We start from the raw sequence: 5,690 nt of genomic DNA, 5'->3' as shown, positions 1-5,690 counted from the left end.
GCTGTCGGACCAGCCGGCCTCGAACTCACAGAGATCCGCCTGCCTCTGCCTCCCGAGTGCTGGGATTAACGGTGTGCACCACCACCGCCCAGCGTATCTAGACATGTTATTGATGGACTCTAAAATCCCTTCTGTTTTTCCCTTATTATGATCTTTTTTATGTTAATACTTACTAACTTTCGACTGAAATTGTCAGGGTTGTTTAATTTTAGAGATGAAGCAATTTAGGATAGAATACTTGCTGTAGAGAATACCTAACAGCTTGCAGTTCTGCATGGAGCTTGAAAGAGAAAACATTGGTGGTACAAGCAGAAATGCACGTGGAAGTTTAAGGACAGTTACTAATGGGACGGTTCTGTAAGCTGTGAGTAGCTGCAGAGTCGGGTTCAGACAAGGTGGAGTTCTTTCTCCCCAAATCTGTTTCAAAGGGTAGAATTTTACATGTTTCCCAGAGGTGATCTTCTCAGCGAGATTAATTCCACAGTGGAGTGAGGATGGAGGTTTCTGTCCTGCCAGGTTCTGCCACCCTTCAGCCCCAAATAAGCACACAGATGCTATATTAATTATAAAACTGTTGGCCAGTGGCTAGGGCTTCTGATTGGCTAGGTCTGTCTTAATTATTAACCCATAACTATTTTCATGTGGTCTTTGCTTACTGGAGAATGCCTGGACCTGTTACTCCTTTGGCTGTTACATGGTGTCTCTTTGCGACCTCTCTGCCTGTCTTCCCAGCATGCTCCTTGTCTCCTAGCCCCACCTATATATTCCTGCCTCTACTGTTCAATAAGTGCTTTATTCATCAGCCAATAAGAGAAACACATATACAGAAGGACATCCCCCATCAGTGGAGAGGTTAGTGACTGCAGCCAAGAGGGTCAGTGTTTCCTTTCAAGTCTTGTGACTTTGCATCCTTTCAGGATGGGTAGAGGACAAATGCTTATTTTTTTCACACGATATCTGTTCTGTGGTTACTGCTTCATGGAACTGTGGGGCAAGAACAATGAAAGCACTTCAATCTGAAAACTCAAAACCTTGGTTTCCACAACCTCGTTGCCGATTGTATTAGACCTGACTGTATAAGTGGCTGTTTGTAACTTTCACTAGAAACACCAGTGTGTGGGTTCAGGTGTCAATGCAAACCTTACCAGGAGTGTTTTATATAGGTTTTTCCACCACATCCCTCCAATGCGAGGATGCTTTGGAATTCCTAAATAGGTGTATGAGTACTGTGGCGTCTTGAAAGAGAATGGCCCCCATAGGTGCATATATCTGAATGCTTAGTCCCCAGGTAATAAATTGGAAAGATTGGGGGAGGGGTGTCCTTGTTGGAGTAGGTGTGTCTTTGTTGAAGGAGGCTGATGGGGGAAGTCCTTCTGTGTATATGTCTCTCTTTGGTTAATGAATAAAGCACTGTTGACCAATAGGGAAGCAAGACAGGTGGGACTAGGAGTCGAGGAGGATTCTGGAAAACAGAGACATAGTCAGTCACTATGTAGGGCACCAGAGGAGTAAGAGGTCCAGACCCTTTCTCCGGTAATAGAACACCATGTGGAAATACTCGGATTAACAATTATGGGTTAATAATTAAGTCAAAGCTAGCCGATAAAAAAAATGGCCAACAACTTCATAATTAATACAGTGTCTCCTGTGTTATTTGGGGGCTGAGACACCAGCGGGACCCAAGCAGCTGACGAAAGACTACACATTAAAGGAGGTGTGTCACTGAGAGTGGGCTTTCAGGTTCCAAAAGCCCATGCCAAGCCCAGTGTCTCACCCTCTACCTGCTGCCTGTGGAGCAGTGTGCAACTCGTACCTGCTTTTCCAGGACCATGCCTGTCTGCCTGACACCGTGATCCCCATGATGATGACAATGGACCAACTTTCTGAAGCTGTAAGCAAGTCCCCACTTAGAAGCTCTCTTTTCAAAAAGTTTCCTTATTCATAATGTCTCTTCACAGCAATAAAATAGTGAGTAAGACAAGAACCATGTGCTTGGTGCCTGGTAAGGATAAGGGACTGAATTATTTTATGAAGCTAGGTATGTTGAGTCAGATTTGGAAAAGTTAAATTCTGCTCTATTTGCTCTGACCAAAATGAATTTTAAAAGTATTATCTTAGGCCATGATTATGTTCAAATAGTGAAATACAATAGGGGAAAGCTTTTGGAGAGTCAACTATTTTAGACGAGAGATGACGGAAGTAGAGGTCATAGTAAAGGAAGTAGAGATGGTTAGGAGGAGAAAGATTGGGAGAAAAGAATGGCAGGACTTGGTACATTGGTCACCATACTGAAGGAAGAAATCTCCTGTTTTCTAGGAGAATGGAATCCCACTTACCAACATGGAAAAGAATGGAGAAGGACTATACTGGAAAGTAGGAACCTGATTTTGTGCACATTAGCCTTGTGATGTCTTTAACATACACACACCATGTCAGCACTCTAATAGACAGATCTAGAACTGAGGTACAAAACGAGAGAAAATTAATTTGTGAGTTGCCAGAAAAAACAGATGCAAAAACATAGAAATGGATGAGGATATTGAAGGAAGAGAAGTTTAAAAGGTTGTGTATTAAGAAACTACAGAATTTAAAAATCATCTACAAGAGGCAGAGTCACCATCTCAGAGACAAAAATACTGGCCATACCAAGGGGGAGGAGGTGTGGTGAGTTTGGTGTCTGGGAGACCAAGAAAAAGGAATTCAAATAATGAGTGCCAAAGAATGTGGAATTCTGCAAAGACAGATGGTTCTGAATGTGCTTCTGGTTTTTGACAATAAGGAAGTCATGGTGGCCTTGGAAGGAACAGTGTCTGTAACTGGATTATGGTGGGCCAACCACTAACAGAGGGGAGGTCATTTTGGAAGCTTTGTTGTTGTGGATGGAATCAGAGAAGCAGGGAAGTTAAGAGGGAAAGATGAAACAACAGGAGATTATTTTAAACATAAGCTCTGAGGCCATGTCTAAACGTTGCAAAGAACGATGCGTGCCCAAGATGATGCTGAAGGTTCCTGGAGAGGAGGGATCCATGGCTAATGCTTGTTCAGTAGCAGCATGCTACAGACATGATGCACTTTGATCCATTTTAATCCTCACACTACCACTGGGAGATAAGTATCACAGACCTAACACCTCGTTACATTTCAAATGGCTTAGGGAGCCCAGTAACAATGGCCTCCGGCTTAATGTGTCTATTAGGGGACCAGAAATACAAAAGCAAAGTGCGGATGTTTCTCTGCCGCATCCCTTGGCTGCTGAGTTTGTTCTTAGCGGGAGGTCAAAGAAAATCTTTCTTGCTCTCTGTCCATCCTTACTCCTACCTCTCCAGCATCCCTCTCAGGCTGGCTTTATGATGCAAGGCCCCTTTATCTCCTGGGATCCCCTCATTCTTGGGAAGCACCCCAAGACCCGTAAGATCAAGTATTTTGAGTCTGTGCACTTGTTCACTAAATGTGGTGATTACACACTGACTGCCAGATACTGTGCTGTGTAGTAAGGAGCCAGCAGATGAAAGCCTGCGTACTCACCTAACCTACGTCTAACGTGTCTGTGTAAGTGGGGGTGTGTGTATGTGGTTGACAATTGAACACTGAAGGTTTAAAAGGGTAATTTCAAATAGTAAGGAATAATACACAAACATTCAATATTTCATCACGTGACTATTTCTGTCAGTGGAAACAAAGCAGGGCAATGTGACAGAGAATTATGGAATGGTTCTTTAGAGTGAGAGGCCAGAGAGAGCCCAGTATGTTGCTAGGAAAGCCGCTCCACCAAGGATAAATATAGAGCAAAGAGAGTCTCTGTTGACTCAGAGGACAGTCAAGGGGGTACAGGAGATTGTAGCTTTGTCCACCAGCCTCCTCTCATTTTATAGATAAACAAAGGGCAGAGTCACCAAGCCAGCTCAAGGCTCTATGGCTCAAAAGGATAAGCCCTGCTTCCTTCCAGTAAGTTTAATGGCCTTAAGCAGAAGTGCTAAGTTAGGCTTCTAGTCATCTCTACAAGGCCTTGGACAAGACCTGGCTGTCCAAGTGTTAGCCAAGTCAGCATCTCAGGGCCAAATGAGGAGTAAAGGTAGCTGGGAACCCTTGGTGAGAACAGACAACATCAGATCAAAATGTTCACTGCCACATCGTCCTACGATTGTAAAATGCCATTTTCTTAGACAATTAGGTCTGAAAATGTTGCCAAAAGCCTTTTGATCTTTCCTTTCTCTTCTAGGAAAGAATGTGCTTAAATTTTCCCAGAAAAAATGGGTGTTCCTTTCAGAGAAATTGATTGCTCAATCTTCCCCAGTAGCAGCAAATTCCAGAGAATCAGAAAAAAAAAATTATAGGGCTAGATTTATTTATTTTCATATCCGAACAGAATTGCTGCATAGAAACACGTGGTTTGGCATGATGGGTGGTCTGTGCTGAGCTGTGGCAGGTCAGAGTGCCTGTGACTATATGCTGAGGTCTGGGGTTCGCATACCTTAAGGCTTCATGGCGGGGCATGGCCTGGAGAAGAATGAGAAAGTGGTCAGTCTGTCTTCTGTGTCTCGCTTAGTGGGCTGTACCTCAAACTTCCCCTGCAAAATCTGAAAATCATTTGTCATCCCAAAAGAGGACTGGTGATAGGGGGTGGGGTGGGTGACGAGATATGGAAGCCAAAGAGAAGGATGCATTGGGGACGGTGAATAATGGAGCCGATGCCGAGAATGTCCCAGGCTGCTGTTACTATTCCCTTCCCATTCGTGGCCAGAACCTTCGGGTTCTTTGGAGACTTTTAGGGGAGCCTTGGGGATGTCTCCAATCCCTGACTCACACCTCCATTCTCATCTCCTTCTCCACATGCTTTTCTCTACCCTGTCCTTTGGTCAATTGTCACTTTGTTGTTTCATGGGTCTCCGCCCACTCCTGTCTACCTACGACATTCCACAGGGAGAGCATCCTTGTTGGTTTCCTGCGTATAGCTTATATTTACTAATTTTAAAAATAATGTATTTATTTTTATTTTACACGCGTGGGTATTTCACCTGCGTGTGTGCCTGAGTGAGAGTGCCGGGCTCCCTGGAAGTGAAGTTGCAGACAGTTGTGAGCTGCCATGTGGGCACTGGGAATTGAACCCTGGCCCTCTGGAAGAGCAGTCAGTACTCTTAGCCACTGGGCCATGTCTCCAGCCCCCATATTTACTATTTTTTTTTACTTGAATATTCCTAGTGTCTTTACCATGTCCATTCTGCTGAGTGCACCGGAGGGGGACCCAGCAGATGTCTGCACCCACACTTCCAGGGTGCTTGGCCCTCTCATTCCAGCTTAACTCCACCCATGGCGATATTTAGGGTAATGCCAGCTTCCTCAGTGAGGCAATTTGGCTGGCAGAGGTCAAAATTAGTTGGGAGTAACTTTCTTACTTTTTCTGGGAAATTTTAGGTACATTCCTTTTCTAGGAGACAAAGAAACATCTAAGTGGCTTTTGGCAAATTTAAGAAAGTTAAACAGTTCAAAATTTAAAATTTGCATAGAAAAACTCCAAATAAAGTTCATTGTTCATATTATAGAGTTTAGCCTGGTTAGTTAAATCTTCTGGGTAACTTACCTCCCAGTAGCAACCTGGGCTTCAAGAAGCTTCTCTGGATGCTTAGGAAGTGCAAGCAGAAAAACGAAGAGAGGAAGAAGTACGGATGGGAGGGGCGGCGCCAAGCCTGGAT

Source organism: Mesocricetus auratus, unplaced genomic scaffold, assembly GCF_017639785.1.
Source record: "Mesocricetus auratus isolate SY011 unplaced genomic scaffold, BCM_Maur_2.0 Super-Scaffold_2245, whole genome shotgun sequence".
Lineage (NCBI taxonomy): Eukaryota > Metazoa > Chordata > Mammalia > Rodentia > Cricetidae > Mesocricetus > Mesocricetus auratus.
This window is presented reverse-complemented; position numbering follows the sequence as displayed.